The 19,567-nt window shown below is 32.9% G+C and overlaps 1 protein-coding gene and 1 pseudogene across 9 annotated transcripts in view; both read left to right on the top strand.

The window, feature by feature from the left end:
- Positions 1–19,567, top strand: part of Dgkb (diacylglycerol kinase beta) — a 769,121-nt gene that overhangs the window by 686,105 nt on the left and 63,449 nt on the right. The window lies entirely within an intron of this gene.
- LOC131424909 (exosome complex component RRP43-like) lies at positions 10,218–12,984 on the top strand (annotated as a pseudogene).

Raw genomic sequence — 19,567 nt, 5'->3', positions numbered from 1 at the left:
GTTTTGGAAAGTGAAATTACATGCCAGAGTCTAAAAGTATGTTTTCCCTATTTCAAATAGTGTTTTTGGTGGATGCAGCATATGACCTTGAATTTTAAAGATAGTCAATATATTTGAGTTAGTTATTTATTATTAAAAGCTAATATCACTGCATCCATCTGGTTCTAGGAATTTTAAAGTATCTGTATTACTTGCTTCTAACCAACAGTTTCAGTCACTTGTTTCACTTGTTTTTCTCCTTAGACTTGCCTCCCCCTTGAAGGAAATGGGATGTTCAGTTTAATTACCAATAGCTTCACCTTCCAGACTTTGGAATTGCAACTGCAAAAGTTCTTTTTAAAGTTCCCTGCACTTTAGTAAACATGGACATAACTTTGAGAATATTTATATAAATTCAGAGCAATAAGTATAATTGTATGTAAGCCTCTCCTTTTCCATTCTTCCTACTTCTTTCTTTGTTAAAGGGAAATTAAATCACCTAAAAATAGTCTTTTTGTATTTGCTCAGTTTTTCATTTATTTACACTTAATGTTTGAATCTGATTTTTTTAAAAAGATTATTCTCCCCATCATATTATTTTTTATCTCCAATCTTCAGGTACTGTCACCCAGTTAACAAATATGCATATGCTTGTTATTTGCATAAAGTCCAAATTCCCAAAATCTGTGGTATTTCAGAGATACACAAAAGGTTCATAAGCTTTTTTAAAAAAAATCTTTCATATATTTGGATGTGGCTCTTGTGTGTTAACTGCTGATGACACTTCTATTGAATCTAGAAGCACTAACATCTTCAGTTATTATTATTATTGACTTGGAGGTTATGAAGGGTATAGTTGAATTCAAGAACTATATATGACCTTGCTCTGAGGTCACCTTAATTATTTTATGACTTACTTTATGAAAAGCTGGAGTCAAAAAAAGGCACAGAATAACTTTTTCTCCCTTCAGGTTGTAATATAATTTATGAACAACCGTCAGGATTTGCTCAAAGTATTTCCACAATGTAAGATATTGCTTTGAAGGGCCTGGGTGGCATTACTGGATGAATTCTGACCTAGATTCCTAAGAGAAGCAGGTCTCACAGCTCTCTGCTCCTTCTCAGACAAACAGTAATCTGATTCTCAAGCACAGAAAATCTGTCACGATTTGTGACCTTTACTGTGAGTGATATAAGCTTAGCCAAAGTAGAGACAGAATTACCTCTTACCTTGCAGAAAGTCACACTTGAGGTCACTTTCAGGACAATATAAGGACAGGTGCCCTACTGCTTCTTTGCCCTGTTAGGCCTTTCTGTTTGGCTGATTTATCCATCCTAATACACACCCTGCACCAGTAATTCAAAGGAAACTCATTCTACACTGGAGGAGATCAAGACTGGTAACCACTGGTGACTGGTCTTTGTGAAGAAAACTGTCAGCCTGCAGGCAGGTCAGGGACTAAGGCAATCAAATGAAATCAGCTAAGGTTTTCACATTCATCAGGTATCATCTGCCTAATAAATATGGGCTGAAGAATGTTCATTTGGCCCTTTTATATAGATATGTCGAATTACTTCCCTACTACAGGTCATTTATTATATCTATTGCTTCTAAAAACAATTTACAGCAAGGTATTTTCTTTACTATTTAATCATTGATTTTTAGACCTCTTGAATGTTTGTAAAACTGTTCGTTTTTCTGAATATTTTTCCCTGCATTTTACATATTGTATCTCTAATTTTCTCCCTCTTTCTGTTCTTATGTCTATATATGTTCTTCTAGAATATTTATAAGTTCCCTGGAGTTCAGGCAGATAAACTTTACTATTTGTTTATTTTAATTATTTTCCTATTTTTAAGTAAAAGGCCACTAGTTATAGCAAAACATTTTCACATTTACTTAAATAAAAATATGACTTATAAATTGCAATATTTCCTATTTTCTAATTTCTTATTCCTAACAGCTTAATCTTACGATACTTTTTATGACATGCATAAGGTCTGTACAATATTACTTACATGTCATTTTTCATACTAAGTTATATAATTTGAATTTAGGAACATTTGCATATTTAATTATAAAGTACTAGTATTTGTGTAGAATAATTATTTACAAGGTCTTCACATGGATAGCTAAGGTTAACAGTCTTATATAGGAGAAATTATGTTTTCACTACTAAATGAAGATTGGATTGCTAGTTATTTTTATATCATGAACTTTTGTTTTATATATAGTGTATGTATAATTTAATATTATCATTTATAACAATGATGATAATGAATACTTACTTTTATTACATGACTGTGGGGATGGGTTAGAAGAAAGCTGCATATATTTAATTAGTGCTCTGAAAGGGTCAGTCTAGGTTAGAACACAAATTAAGTCACATATAAGCCATTTCTTGGTTTTTAAGCACTAGTAAGCATTTATGAGTGAAAGTCAAACATGAGGACAGAGCTGAATGGGCAGTAGGCCATGTCAATGACCACAGCTACTTGAAAAAGACAGAGGGACCTCTCTCATAGGTTTGTGAAGTGATTAACTCCCAGGTTCTACAAATTCACTAAGAGGCACATTTAAAATTTTTCACAGACCTTGAAGGCTTATTATTTTAAGCCATAAGCAGTTTCTATTAATGTTTCCAACCATTCACTGTCACTTAGCTTATTAAGAGATAATTACTTGGTGACTGAAAGATAACAATAAAGAGCAAGATGTCAGAGCAGAAAAGTACATGTTCTAGCAACTTGCTTTTTCTCTCTTTATTTCTGTAAGTAAATAAGAGTCCCAAATGGCAGAAGTTAAGCCTTTTCACTGAATGGTTTTCTTTCCAGGAGGGAATAGAAGTAAGGGGGCACTTTCTGACATTTTTTATTTAAGAGCTTAAAAGAGGGGGGTAGTTTATTTTTTCATGGTAGTTAGCAACAATGACAGCTCTGATAATGATTAAAAAAGAGTATGCACTGAGGCTTCTCAGGAGAATCCTGAAACACATAGGCTAAAATAAAGACATGTTGTTATTTATCACTTAATGACAGTATATGCACTCCAAAGATAACTTTAAAAATAATTGTGGTTGTGTTTAAAAATTGACACTTCTTGGTTGTTTGGGGGTAGAAATCAAATGAATTTTTAAAACTCTATGATTTTTCACAAGCATGACATAGTTCTCATTGAAAATTTATTTTATATGGAACCTAGGCATTAAGAGGTTAGTAAATTGTTGCTTTTTGTTTGTTTGGTTTGTTGGTTGGGTTTGTTTTTTGTTTTGTTTTGTTTTTGATGGAAGGGGACCTAGTGTTTGGAGAGAAAATAATGAAAGTTATTGGGCAGTAATTTGTGCTTAATAGGAACATACTGTAATATATAATTGGTAAGGGAAAATATAGAACTATGTATACCTCAACTGTTTTATTACACAGTCCCTCCCCTTTTTCTTTCCCATTGATGTTTAACAAAAATTATATATATAGTGACCATTAAGGTAACAGTATCAAATTATTTTCCAATTATATCTCATGTCAACAGTAACACCTAAAATCTTTCTCAGTTAGGTTATAAAATCAGGAATATGGTAAGACAGATAAATCTCTGTAGAATTATCATTTCATCTTTACACTCCAATCTCTCATCTCCATCCCCTTTAATTATTGGGTTTCAATCCCATAATAGTCGGGCTAGCTGAGGGTTAGTTTTGTCCCCAATGAACCTGCTCAGCACTATTTAGAAAATCACCTATGGTTCCCTGGAGTTATTTGGCATTTAATGAAAGAACTAGTGATGTCTAAATATGAGACATCCTTTAGATTTCCCAAAACAAGAATTTTGTATCATTTGGATAGAAATCCATACCCTAGTAAGAACCAATTCTGAGTGATATTTTCAACATTTTAAACTCAACCAAGTCTAAACAGTAAATAAGGACTTTATTATACTTTTCTTTCTTTTATTATGCCTGTCAGTTTTTAAGGAGTTTCATAGTTTTTGATTAGTGGACCTTGCATTTGAAGGAAGAGCATTGTAACTGCCTTTAAATAATTCTGTACATTTTTCACAGCTACAAAAGCTTAATGAACAAATTAAAAAGGTCTGAAAAAGAAAAATTATTCTTGATACCCTATAAATAATCTTATGTAAATATATGAAAGCTTCACAAACACATAGCATAGTCAGAATGCAAGAGCTTGTACTGATGTCTTGGTTTTGATTCTTCAAACTTGATTTTTTTGTATCTTCAACTTACCTGTTGAAAATAAATTAATATACCTTGGGCCCACCCTAGCATGAATCAGGTACTTAATAAATAAGAAATGTACCTGTGTATAATGGCCCATGCCTGTAATCCCAGCAGTTCTGGAAGCTAAGACAGGAGAATTCCAAGTTCAAGGCCAGCCTCTACTGCAACTTATGAGACCCTAAACAACTTAAGGAGACTCTCTCAAAACAAACAAATAAACAAACTAAAAAGGGCTGAGGATGTGGCTAAGTGTTAGAGCACCTCTGGGTTATTCAATCCTTAAGTATCCCCCCAACCAAAAGAGAAATAATTTAGACAATCTGTAGTATATGGGAAGACCTCATAGAATCCAAGGGTCCCTTGGCATAGAAAGTAAAGTTTTTGTGTCCTGAGTTAATGAAATTTAATTATCAGTAGATTTTTATTGGGTAAGAGGACATTATAATGATTTAGAATCACTCATAAAGCCATTCTTACATTATCTATGACTCCCCCCCCCCCACCAAAAAAAAATCATATTTCATCCCTTGACCTTCAGGAAGCCTGGCACAACTTTATATTGTGAGGCTTTTTCTGGCCCATACCAGGATTAAGCAAATGTAGATTCTAGTCTAGGCTGGGAGATTCATTGACCTTTTGACCTCTGCATATCATTTAACATAGATACTCTTTCTCTTTTTTTGTCCTTAAAATGAAGATGCTAATTATCTATCTAGAAAGATTAGGGGACATAATGAATGAGTAAACACATAATAAAATTATGAAGTGCTATATAAATGTAAGAAATTACTATGACTGCATTGCTTGAGATTTTGATATTAAAATGTACAGTAAACAGAAAATTGCACAAGGCAGGCTGCCATCTAAAGATCAAACAGTAGTGAGCCATTCCAGAAAACACTTTTTAAATTCCATTCACTCAAATTTTCAAATCTATCATACCTATGAGCTTTAAACTTTGCTGAATACATTTTAACATTTTTTAAAACTTTTTGAAATAAGCAATAATGATCTTAGAGCTGTAAAAACATGATGTTCCAACTGCACTTTTTTATAAGCTTTGTACCCGTTTCTTGGTTTTATTGCCAAAACAACCCATGGAAACAAAAGATGCAGAAAAGATATGAAAGGAAGTAATGACTGCTGAGCAGTTATCCTGTAGATGAATAATAGACAAGTACATAAACAGATGCAAGCCTAACACGGATGCAAAATGAATGAGAGGAAACAAATAGCAAAAGCAGTTACAAAGTTAGGCATTGGGAGTGGGCATTCATCTATCTCCCTTGGAAAACATGCTATTGCTGACAAAACAAAATCCTTCTTCACTGTAATATAATCTTTGCTGTAGACGTCTATATCTCTTTTTCATAAGTAAAAACCTTTTTTTTAAACTTTAAACTTAAATTTGAGACAAGCCTGATAATTTACTTAGGTTACATTTCTATGATATTTCAACAAGCATCTAAAAATTAACTGAACTTTTAAATTAGTTACCAAAACTAAGTATCAAGTACACTCAGATGTAATATGTAGCATGTCAACTAATGCCTTTCAGTAGTACCCAACTGCTGCCTTAATATTTGTTCCTACTAAACTTACCTGTGTTTATTGAGTTCATTTTATTTTTTCATAAATGTACATAATTCTGACTTAGAATAATAATAGCTATAATTTACTGAGTACTTACTCTGTACACTCTACATGGATTTTTTCCTTTTCATGTCTTACAAGAGTTTTTATTTTTATTTTTTAGTTATTGATGTACCTTTATTTATTTATTTATTTATTTTTATATATTCATTTGAATGCAGTGCTGAGAATCGAACCCAGTGCCTCACGTGTGCCAGGCAGTCACTGTGTCACTGAGCTATAACCCAGGCCCTACAAAATCTTTGATTAGTATAATTGTTCCAGAACTGTTAAACTTATTCCTGAATTTAGGCTATTCTAATTTCCATAAGATTTTTTAAGCTTAGTAACAGAAGATATAGATGCGATAACTGAAAATCTTTAGGATAAAATAAAAAGTTATAATGGAAAAGAATTGAGAAGGGGAAAATTCTTTAAATTCCACCATCATGTGATGAATCCAACTTCATAAAGTGCAAGACTGCATCAATACAAATTAATAAAAAAAGTTAATAAAGGGATTTGGATGCTCCTGTACCCATCTGTGAGTTCTACAAGTGGGAGTATAACATCAATGGTGCTTATTCCAATAAAGGACTCAATTTCATTTTATGGAAATATAAAAATAATATGTATATAAATACTTCTCTATATGTTTTTTCAACAGAATAAAAAAACATCATGAATTATTTTTGTAGAAATGTGTTAGGCAAGTATCATGTTGGATTGTGGGATTTTACCTGTGGCATCAAAAATGAATCTTATTCATGAGAAGGGATTGAATGTGAGCAATCTCAGAAAAAGGTTTCTCTGTACTCCAAACTGATTACTAGGATGAGTATGCCAGGTTCATTTATTGGTCTACCACTTTGCCAAGAAACTAAGAAAATAAAAGATAAATATCGCTTAGGAAAAGAAAACTGAGAAAAAATTAAAAACACCTTATTTTGAATTCCGAAGATGTCTAGGAATATACTTATTTATGTAGTTATTTTCCTTTTATATTTTTTCCATTTTATTTCAAAAGTTTGAGGGTTTTTTTTTTTTGATTGTTTCTTTGTTTGTTTGTTTACCAGGAGATAAGGATTGAGTTGGCTTACACATGTAAAATTGTTGATTTAAAAGTTTTTTGATAACTGTCCCATGAAAGAGAAATTTGTAATTTGTAATGTATCTTTTTTCCTGGTATATAATTCACAATGTAGAAAGTTATATTTGCTTAAATTTTAGAAAATATAAATTCTATTTTATTTTTCAATGAAGATTACCCACCATTTCTAAAATCATTTGACTATAATTACAGATAGGACATGTCATTTCTATCTCCAGTATAAATTGATTTTTCAATTTGTTTCTCATTGAATACACAAAACTATCTTTTTAAAAAATATATATTGTTTAATTTATTTTCTTTTGTTCTTCTTGAGTGTTAGTATGATCGGAAAATGTTCATGATTGGAAGATGTTCATATTAAAAGAATCTCTGATTTCTCTTAACTTTGCTACTGTTTTCCAAATTTTGGAAAAAAATAATAAATAATAATCATTTTATTCTTCCTGAATTAATTTCAATATTCTTTTCATTTTCCTTAGAAAATTATTCTGCCTACCCTCCTTATTTTGGAAGTGATAATCTGCCTTTTCTCTTACTAACTACCTGTTATGATGTTTGGTTAAATTGTAACAATTATAATTAATTTATTTAATGATTTTGAAGTATAATTGGCACCTTTGCATAATATCTATAATTTAAAAAGCCTATAACTGATTGATAGGTATATCAGCCTTTAAATTTTATTTAAAATCATAACTAACATGCATATTTTACACTAATATTTGACAAAAAGATTTAAGAAGTGAATTGGTTCATTTTTTATTCATTTCAAATTCTGAATTATTAGTAACATAAATTGTATGTGTGTATGTGTATGTGCTGTGTGCAGTGTGTATGTGTCCATGCATGTTTATACACACAAAGGTAAGTATTCCGGAAATGTGGCTTGCTATTTATGTATATGTCTTATGTTGCCACAAAATTTTATAGTGTCACATAACAGCCAAACTAACTTCAGGAAGCTCAACATTAATACACTGTCTTTTAAGTATGCAAGGATAGATTAATTTTTTACAGAAGTTAAAGCAGAATTAAAGAAAATTAGTTGCCATTTTCAAATACCCTGACCTGTTTAGTGGGATTTTAGCTCACATTTCCTGATTATAGCTTTAGAAAATACCATATACAATCTGCTGCAATGACTTTTAGTTATAAAATTTTATTTATAAAATTACATAAGCCACTGATTTTCAAAGCAATAATAATCAAATATTGGCTTTCTTCTTAACTGATTAACCCTCTGATCAAATTGATATTCACTCATGTATCCTGAAATAAGGTCCAATTTCCAAAGCCCTTCTCTGTTGTACAGAATGACAGTTTAGTTTCTTAATATCAAATTCTTTTGCCTGTTCCAAGCAAAACAGATGGTTAAGATAATTATAATGGAAATGGCATGCTGAGAAAACTGTTGAGAGACCATTCATTCTTGGATTTTTCCTTTTTCCTCTTTCTAAATGCAGTAGGTAAGAGTATGAGAGAATGAACAAACCATGCAAGTTAAAAAAAAAAAATTGCAGAGATGACCTGTGGCATGCAAATCCAGTCAGTTAACTTCTCTGTTCTATTTTCTTTTGGGTAAATTAAGAGCAGGTCCTTGTGCCCTCTCTTTTTTTTCCTCAGGTAGAATACCTGGGAAAGGCTTCTGGAATAAAAGGAGAAATCAGCCTAAGAAGAAACAAAAAGGGCTCCTGCAAAATCAAACCCAACTTACTTTTTTGTTGACCAAAAGAATTTTTATGCAAAAGGCATTTCAAATGAGTTTAAAACAGAGAGCAGAAATGAATCTGAAATGCCTACCGTATGCTTTTTCAGCACTTTCTAGCAATTATGACAATTTAGGTGGTTATGTAAATTACACAATTCTTGTAAAATGATATAATTATGAAATGTTGGGGCAGAAACAGAAAAGGAAAGTGAATACTGCAAGATATAAGATTGGGAATACACCCCCTCTGTCACCTTTTAAAAATCCCTTGAGATTTTACTGTTGTCAATAGAAAGGTATCAATATAAAATTGCTTTCTGTGGGCATAGGTGTTAGTAAAAACCAGATAGGGTGGTAAAATAAAATGAGAATATGTTGAACTGTTTTTTTTTTAATTTTTTGTATTCAGATTATAAAATCATGTTTGCAAAAATAATCCATTCACATAAGTTAATTTTTTAAGATATTATTTTTACTTTTAATAAATTATTTGGAATTTGGAGTATTTAACCCACTGGAAATATGTGTTTATAACAAATATTTCACTTAGCATTTTGTTGTCCATGTTTTCAGAAAGGACAGGAATATGTTATTACTAAGATAGGTTCAGTTTAAGAACTATAAATATCTACCTACATTTTTCAGAAATCCCATAAGTACTTCTGGAGAATAGTATTTGTATTTTACTTTGAAATATTTTTATTTTATAACTATTTTGTAAAAATAGAGTTGTATTAAATGTCAATATCCATCAAAAGTTCCCTTGCTTTTTCTCCCAATGAACAATTTCATCCCAAGAAGAGCACATAACCAGAGGTTTTTAGCTCTCACAGGGCTGTTACTCACCAAGAAGATAAAGATGGCTTCCAGGCATTTTAGGATTCTTTCACATAACCCAAAATAGGAGACTTTATACCCTGAGGTTCAGAGTTTACTCTAGCCAAGTGTTTTTTGATGGGGTGGGGGATGGACAGTGCTTTATTTTCCAGTTTTTTTTTTTCCCCTCCCTGGGATACAACTGTGAGGTGGGGAGGGCAGAGAGCTGTGAGCAGATGTTCTCCCCATCAGCTTTCCCAGTTCTCCAGTTCCTTTGTCTCCATAGTTGGTTCTTCTTGATAGAGATAGTTTTCCTCTGGTACTACCATTACCCCCCTACCCATACACACACAGCTTATGCTTAATATTCTTAGTTGATTGATCATCATATTTAGGCAATTTCTTGAGGTACACAGAATATTCACTTCAGTGAATACAGATGCATTCCTGCTTTACAGACCATCCTAAGGATTCAGTCCCAAGATCTATAAGAAAAAAGTTATCTCTCTTTTATGCAGATCTCTGAAGGGGGAAGATATTCTGCAATCTCACCCTCTCAGACTTGTTGATATCAAAAAGAAAATTCTGGACTCAACTTCAGAGCAAGAACAAAGGGCGTCGGCATGAAATCTTGCTTTACAAAATAGCAAATATGAACATCCTCCCTTGGCTAATGTATAAAGTACAAAGAAAAAGAGAAAACTTTCACAATGCTCTTCACTCAAAGTTGCTTCATATAGCCCTACTTGTCATGGGTGACCAGACTAGGGTGGGGAATTGTCTGAAAAGTCATTTCCCTGCCACTTTTTTTCTATGTCCCTTTTCTTCTTTATTTGCCTGAACATAGCTTAAGGCAAGCCCTTTTTTTATACATAAGATTGAATTTTCTTGAGGGCTCTTCATGTGTTTCCCTCTCTTTTTCCAGTTCTAGTCAAGACACCTAGAGAAATGTTCTTCCTTTTTGTAACCATTAAGGCTAAATAACAAGCATGGATAATAAGCTTGAATATTTTTTTGTCTAGCAAAGACAAAATGGTATTTTAAAGTGATGATCACATTCTTCCTGTTACTCTGGATGTTGTCTAGATCTTATAATATTTGGAGCTTGGATACTGACATATTAGGGCTTGTAAAGAATTCTTACTCATAGGGTGGAACCTGGAATTTGTCCTTATAACAGGCATACCAGTTATTCTGGGGAAAGCTGCCATTTCAGTGAACACTTTTTTGTCTTACAGATACCTGTTCATTGCTTCAAGGCCAATCAAGCACTAAGCTAGTAAAATAACCAAACAATTTTCACTAAATATTAACTTTTTAAACTAATTGGATATTCTAGCAGGACTGAGCATTTTAAATCATTGGTTCTTTGCCTTCCAAATTAGGAATTTGAATTGGGCCTATCTTAATTCATACCCCATATTGGGTGAGTTAAGATGGAATAATAAAATCGGGGGGAAGCATTTGGTCTAATCTAATGATTCCCTTGTTTTTGTCTCCAGGATCTAGATCCCTCTATATGGCGGGATGGGATATTTTCCTGAAGCAAATGCATGATCTCACTGCCAATCATTCTGAATTCACAAAAAAAATAAGAAGCCACATCTGGCCTTCTGAAAGGATTAACACCCCCTTCCCCCTTGAACTTGCCTTACACTTTAAGAGGAAGAAATTTTAAGTGCTCATTTTCCTATAAAGGACACAGTTTCTTGACAATCAAAGCATTGAAGGGGAAGGGTTGCATATAAAGTGCACTGGTAGGTGGAGTCCCTGCGAAGGCCAGACTGATGTATTCTAGGGAAGGGAATATCTAATACTGCCATTAGCATTTTGCCCTTTATATATTTTATTTAGAGACAGGGTCCCACTAAGTTGCTTAGGGCCTAGCTAAGTTGCTGATACTGCCGTTTACTGGTGACAAGTCCTGCTTCCTCACATGTTGAAGTACAACATTAGAGAAGCACTCTGAAGCAAGCATATGAAGCTGGGTTTATTTAAAAAGGGGTAACATAGGCTGGTATGGGCACACGTGTGGGAAGATGGCGGCCAGGTTCAAAACTGTAGAACCTATGGAGTATTACAGGAGATTTCTGAAAGAAAACTGTCATATTGATGGAAGAGAATTTGGCAAATTCAGAACCACAACTGTCAACATAGTTCCAATTAGTACCACAGATGGTTCTGCTTTAGTGAAGCTAGGAAATACTACAGTAGTTTATGGAGTTAAAGCAGAATTTGCGGAACCATCAATAGATGCCCCTAATAAAGGATATGTTGTTTCTAATGTGGATCTACCAACCCTGTGTTCATCAAGATTTTAGTCTTGACCTCCGGGAGAAGAGACCCAAGTAGCTAGCCAGTTCATTGCAGATGTCACTGAAAATTCACAGATAATTCAGAAAGAGGACTTTTGCATTTCTTCAGGAAAGCTTCCTTGGTTTCTATACTGTGATCTCATTTGCCTTGATTACGATGGAAACATTTTGGATGCCTGCACATTTGCTTTGTCAGTGGCTTTAAATATGTTGCCTAAGGTTACTATAAATGAAGAAAATTGCTTTAGCAGAAGTTAATTTAAAGAAGAAAAGTTATTTGAATATTAGAACTCACCCTGTGGTAACTTTCATTGCTTTGGCACTTTGATGGCACTTTGCTGACAGTTGACTGTACTGGAGAGGAGGAGCATCTGGCAATAGGAAACTTGACAATAATAATGGATGAAGAAGGCAAACTCTGTTGTCTTCATAAAACAGGTGGAAGTGGACTCACTGGAGCTAAATTTCAGGACTCTATGAACCATGCAGTTACAAGACATAAAGAAGTAAAACAAATCATAGAAGAATAATTAATAGTATAAAACCCAAAAAGAAAGTCACATTTTCCAAACAGATTTAAATATGTACTTGTTTGGGCTGGGGATGTGGCTCAAGCAGTAACGCACTTGCCTGGCATGCACGGGGTGCTGGGTTCGATCCTCAGCACCACATAAAATAAAAATAAAGATGTTGTGTCTACCAAAAACTGAAAAATAAATATTAAAAAATTCTCTCTCTCTCTTCTCTCTCTTAAAAAAAAACTGTACTTGTTGCACTGTGCACAAACATTTTATCTAAAAAAAATACCAAACTACATTCTCTGTAAAGAAAAAAAATAAATAGGGGTAACATAGACTTCTCCTGGGAGGGAGAAGGGGACTACAGCTGGTATCCTGATATCCCAAGAAGTGAGGGTATTCTACTTTCTTTATATGTCCTAGGCTTTATTTGTTCTCCTGCTCTCTTCCCTTTTATCTTTCTCCTTCCTGCATACTGAACTAGGTAGGCCCAGGAGATGCTCGGTGGGATGGTCAAAAGGTGAGAAGCAGATGGGCTGGAGGGGCCAAGGTGGAGTGATCTGGGCAAGAAGGAGACATGATTCACAATTCCCTGTAGGGAGTGACAATCCCTGGGACAGGTTACCTTAGCAACAGGTTGAAGCAGGGGCAGGTTATCATAATAAGGGTGGAGAAAGGTCCCTGAACATATTTCAGTCCCTCAGGGCGCAGTCTCCAACTTCCCAGATTCACTCCAAGTGCCCTCCTTGACCCAGCCTGACTCAATTCACCTGTCTATATTGACTGTCTGTCTAATTCTGGCTTCATTGTTTAGGTCCTTGCTAAGTTGCTAAAGCTGGCTTTGAACTTGAGATCCTCTTGCCTCAGCCTCCCTAGCAGCTGGGAATATAGGCATGCACCACTGCACCCAGCTCTACTGATAGATCTTGATTGTATAAAATACAGGAAGGGAATTTTTTAAGAGGCAAAATAATGCAGGAGGAACCCAGCATTTTAGAGAAGAATCCTGAGCAAACTGAGGTGAGCCAGCAGAAAAATATATGCATTGTTCAGGATGCAACCACTCAGGAGATTTGAGTGGTATGAAAGTCTTCCTAATAATTCTCATAAGAACTAACAGGATAACTCAACATAACATATCAACTTTTCCAAACCCACAGGATGGGGCTTAGGTGGTGTTAAACATTATAAAGAACACTTAATGACTGATATAATTGAATAATGTTACTGATATACCCCAAACACAATGTTCTCTTTTCTTTGTAAATGTCAAAACTGCACATCAACTAGACTTGGTTCTTCCTTCTCTTTTTAAAAACCAGTTAATGGGATCATCTCTAATCAAAATCACATTACAGTGAATCTTAAGGGATAATCAGAAAATAGAACATAATAATTTGTTTTATGTAATTATTTTATGGATAGCAGAAAATTATCATCTATTCCAAACAGAAAAACTATATACACATCCCCACAAATACATGTATATGGGTAATCATATGCATATATTATGTACAACACCACAAGTATTTTTAACAAAATTTACTTAATTTGGAACAAAATATATTTTCACAAAATACTTAACACACTTTACTTAATTTTCTGAGATGGCAATTAGCCTCCTGCATAACCCTTTGATGATTTTCTTATAATATCTGTTTTCAAAATGCTAACAAGTTATTATCTATCAAATACTTTCTCTTATAAAATGCTGTTAAATACTATACCATCCTCTGGAAAGTTTTAAAATGTGTATTCTAACCTTACTTAATCTAATCTGTCAATCAGCATTGAATAACAAAGATGTAGCCCTTGTCCTTCTGGAGGTTTTAGCATAATTGTCAATAGACAAAAAATAACAGTAATTATTTAATTACCCTGAAAGTATTTGTGTTAGGCTTAGATGTTGGGAACACATATCATCTCACAGGAAAGGATGTTTGGGCTTAGTAAGAACAATGGGGGTTGGAGGCGGGATCCAGACAGAAGCAATACAGGATATGGAAGTGGCTCCGGAATAGAAAAGGATGGTTCTTTATGGGAACTGAAATGAGGAAAGTAAACATCAAAGAGTAGAAGATGTAAAACCAGCAAGGATGACCTATTGGCCTTGAAAATTTTTTCTAAACTTTTTGCTAACATTTCTGAATATGAATCTGTAGAGCTATAATAAAATGTTGCAGTGTTATCCATGTTGCAGTATTTCTCTGGTCATACTGGCTTTACACTTTAAACAGTTTAGCTATTGGTCTTTCTTATGTTGATGTCATTAATCTCCACTCCTTTTTCTTAATTTGTGGAGAATTTCTGAGTTTAAAAGTTAACACAAATAGTATCTCTTCAAATAATGGCATTTCACCATAGGTGTATTTGAAAATAAATGCCTTCTTTTTTTCAGGCAAAACTTCTTCTATTCCCATTGAAATGACTTTCCCCCAAAAAAACACACAAAGTGACAAATGAATATTATTTTGACATTATAGTTTCAGGCAAAAATGCCTTCATCAATTTGTGTGAAGTCATGTTTTCTAACAACAAGTCATATGGAATAAATTAGAATTGTATGTATTCAAAAATGTGAGAATGAAGATAAGGCATCTTGTACAACCCAGCAGTCTATTGAATATGAAGTCTGTTTGTCCTGTTTTGAAGCACTTTGTGTTAAAAGTTCATTTTCCCCTAATAATATTAGGTTCAGATTTAGTACAGGTTAAGTATGAGTTCAAAGGAAGTAAAGACACTGAAAAAGAGGTTGCAACAAGAATGAACTTTCCAAAGACCAACTGTTTTTCACACCTCCTTCACCAGCCATCTCTCACTATGAAATAGCTTCATCTTTTGGCAAAGAAAATAAAATTCCCTTGCATTTCACTTATGTGCAAACCACATTTACTTACTTTTGAATCAATGTTTATTATATATTTTTTTCTAGCATTCAATTAATACATTTTTCTATCAGTGAAAATTGACTAGCTTTGCATGAGACAGAACACATCATAATTTATCCTACTATAATTAATTAAAATTTTTTTCACAGCTTTTCACTTAGAAACAGGTTTTTCAAGAATAAATGACAGGACTGGGTGTGGGGTACATATCTGTAATCCCCATGGCTAGGGAGGCTGAGGCCGGAGGATCAAGAGTTCAAAGCCAGCTTCAACAAGTTAGTGAAGCCTAAATAACTCAGTGAGACCTTGTCTCTAAATAATACCAAAAAAAGGGGGCTGGGGATGTGGTTCAGGGGTTAAGTGTACCAGTACCCGGTACCCTCTCCCTAAAAAAATGACAGTCATTGAATAAAAGATAGATCTATTTTGTAATTATTGAAAAAGCTATATCCTTAACCCCAAGAATTTTTCCATTGAATGACTTAATTTTTTAAAATTTCTATTGTGACATAAATTTTGTAGGAAAACGAGGTAAATGTGTATGCAAAACACACCACAAACACATACATATATGGGTAATAATAAGTAAGATAATGAATGATGTTTAAAATTGGAAACTATCTCTAATAAAGAAATAAATCTGCTGATTTTATAAATATAACATAATTTAATGTTTTTGGTGTAATATATATTCTCTCATTGTTTGTACAATATACTTTGGCACATATATTTTGATTTTCTCCTTTATGAAATGTAGGGATCAGACTATATGATAATTTTCATTTATATCTTAATTACTATGCATGTGTGTATGTATGGTATGTATGTGTGTATATATATACATTATACAAGTAATATATATATATATATTTGTGTATGTGTGTGTTTGTGTGTGTATGATTTCAGTACAAATTGTTCACTTCCTTAATGAAATTTGTATGTTCAAATTTACTATGAATAATCCTAAATGCTATTCCTCTTAATTCATTGAATTGTCATGATTTATAGGAAAATATTTTTAAATGAATATACTCATATACTTAAAAGAGAAAAACAAATGAGCAGGTAGTTAAAGTTTTAGTCCTCTGTAGTGATGATAGAAGAAATGAGCTTTGAGACAGGCAGGAATAAATTTTTAAAACTTGTTTAGTATGTTTAGACCAGTGGCAAGGATTGAGTGTTCGGTTGACCTTGAAAACTTTATAGTTCATCTTTTTTTATGGTTTCTCTGATTGTCATCAAGTGCAAAATCATTTGCCAGTTTCACATTTGCTCATAGTTCCCTGTGCTTGGCAAGTCCCTTGGCTCTGTGCATAATGCTGAGTGGCTACCATCAAGACGCACCCATACAGTATTGTACACTGTGTGTTCAAGTACGCCCATGTTGCACTTGCAAGTTATGTACACTAAATTTAGTTTCTTTTCAAACTTTAGTTTTAGCTTTACAACAATGAGATGAACCTTCTGATTATAATGGGCAACTTAAGACAGTGACATCACTAAAATAGCAATGAGTATGTTTTCTGTATTAATTTAAAGGTTTTGTAATGGGAAGTGGCCTGGGTGCCAGAGCATGTCTAGCAAAACTTGGTCTTCGTCCCTTAGTTTTGTCAGCCTCATTATTTGCTTTAAAGTGATGAAATAATAACAAAAACTGAAGCTGTTTCTAGCCTGTAGTCTATATGCCTAACAGACATCAGTTGTAAAAATAAAACAAAATTAAATTACAAATAACCTCATTGTCACTGTAATTAGTGAGCCACAGAAGTCGATGATTTAATAACCCTTGCTTGAAAAGACAGAGATTCTCTATGATTCTGAAATCCTGAGCTTATAGGATGAGGTTAGTTAAACTACTATGTAGAGTAGCTAGTTCAACATGGACAATAACTTAGCAAATACTGGCTTAATAGATTGCATTCTTGTCAGACACAACCTAATAACAACAGTAAAAAATTGCTATTTTAACTTCATATCTTATAGTGGCACACATGATCATCCAGAATTTTGAAATACAATGATCTTATATACAAAAGATGAAAGAGAGTAAATAAAATATTAATAGAACTTCAAAATTTAAATGCCCCTTTTTATTTCCTGCTGTTCTTTTATTTTAAATAAATGAGAGATAAATATTGTATTACATAAGTGTGTGTGAAACATATGAACAATTGTAACTTGTTCCATGCTTTTAGTATCTGCTTATTTTTCTTTTTCCTGTGGACCAACATAAAGGAATAGATGGATAAATAAGATTGTTGCCTTTCTTTCTCCTCAGACTACCTCCTTCTTTCTTTTTCTTCCTGTGTAATTTTGACAAGACAGAACCAAATGAACCTCATTTGATCATTCCATATTTGAAACAAAAAATATTATTGACTTATATTTCTAGTGAATTGATCTTAGCAAATCCTTTTTGGTTAATTTTATGATAGTCTATTCTTTTATTTGTATTGGTTAGTCGTGTTTAGCTTATAGACTTCTGTAGAAGTTTGCATAATTTGACCATATTTTGAAGCCTGTACACTGACACTGTGATTGTTTGAGGTAAATTTTAGGAAAAGAGAACTGTTCAGAACTTGGATCTAGATATTTCTAGTGTGGAGTGCATGTGGATGGAGCAACTGTTATATTCACAAGCCCTCCAAAGTGAAATTTTCCAGGCAGAAGTTCATCGTGGTTATGAAAAAGCACAATAACTAGGTCCAGAATAGAATGGACCAAGTTAGAAAATCTGTGGTATGACCCTGGGCTTCTTACCAAATAGCTATGGATTCTTAGAGAATTTTCAACTTTCTTATTTTTAAATCTGCTACAAGCTTTAAAAGTTTATTATTCTAAGTAAATTTTTTTTAAAAAAAGAACATTTACTTACATAAAAAACATTGGCAGGATTCTTTCCCTTTAAAAGTAATCACAGCTGTGGATTCCAATGCCACATTATATTTTAATTGATTTATTTCACATACTATAAGTACAATGGAACTGGATATTGGTAAAACATTTGATAATTATCTGGAAAATTTAGTCAATATAAATTTAGTAAGATCTAAGATTTAACTTAGCATATGTATGTATCATAATTATAAAATCTTTAACTTATCATTTCCTCTATAACATCTCAACTTATAATCTTTCTTCAAGGAAAATGGTCATGTGGCTAAAATTTAAAAGAGAAGTTACAGAATTCCAATTAAAAGAGTTAATTGGTAAAGCAATGTAAAATTGCTTTAGTTTTATAAAAGAGGTATTAAACAACATTTTTTTCCCTCTTTACCAGTGTGGTTTTCATATTTCAAACTTAAATAATGTACATGACTTGAAAAAGTCTTAGGAAAGAGAAAATATCTATTTTGCTTACATATAATCCTCTTAACATGCACATGCCAGATGGTGTTTCATATTGGGTCAGAAATAATGAAGGAATCCGGCTTTAAATCTAAGAATCACGGGAAAAGTGAGTAACTAGAGATTATATATTTATAATAGCATTTTTCCCTAAAATTCAACTATTTGTAATGATTTCTGGTATGCTTCTGTGTCTATAGGTTTATTTTTACTTATTTAACTTCTATTATACTATCTTGGGATTCTGAAAGATTACTTATTTTATGATTGAACATATTTTAATCCTTGTATTTCTATAACTAAGTAAAAATTTAAAAATTTAAAAATAAACAAATTATGTAAATTATAGAAAAGAATAGTATTTCCCTAATTCATTTGAGAAAAAAAATATAAGATTGGTCTGAATTCTTTTACTAAAAAATAAACAAATTTCCTCTTCATAACAATAGCACATTTCACCATCATAAACCTGACAGAAGAATAAATTCAATTCTTTGTGTGATAGAGAAAGCAGAACATTATACTCATGATTAATTCACTATTTTTTCTTATTTTTCATTTCTAGCTATTGCTTCTTAATAGCCCAATTAGTCATCTACATCATTAATTAACCTGATCAAAACCAATCAATGCCTTGACTACTGCATCCAAGCTATACAAAAGACAACTTTCTAAGTTGAAACTTTTCTAAGAATCCATAGCTATTTGATAAGAAGCCCAGGGTCATACCACAGATTTTCTAACTTGGTCCATTCTATTCTGGACCTAGTTATTGTGCTTCTTTCATAACCATGATGAACTTCTATCTGGAAAATTTCACTTTGGAGGACTTGTAAATATAACAATTGCTCCATCCACATGCACCCACCACTAGAAGTACCTAGATCCACATACTTAACAGTTCTCTTTTCCTAAAATTTACCTCAAATTATAATATATAAAGCTGGATCTTGTAAATATATAAAGCTGGATCTTGTAAATCCAGTCCCTGCCAACCCCTAGGCAACAGCT

This window comes from Marmota monax, unplaced genomic scaffold (assembly GCF_021218885.2).
Source record: "Marmota monax isolate L192 unplaced genomic scaffold, Marmota_monax_Labrador192_F-V1.1 WCK01_AAM20220418_F8-fsc00057, whole genome shotgun sequence".
NCBI classification, from domain to species: domain Eukaryota; kingdom Metazoa; phylum Chordata; class Mammalia; order Rodentia; family Sciuridae; genus Marmota; species Marmota monax.
The sequence above is the reverse complement of the archived record's forward strand: the minus strand, read 5'-3'. Positions and strand labels throughout refer to the sequence as shown.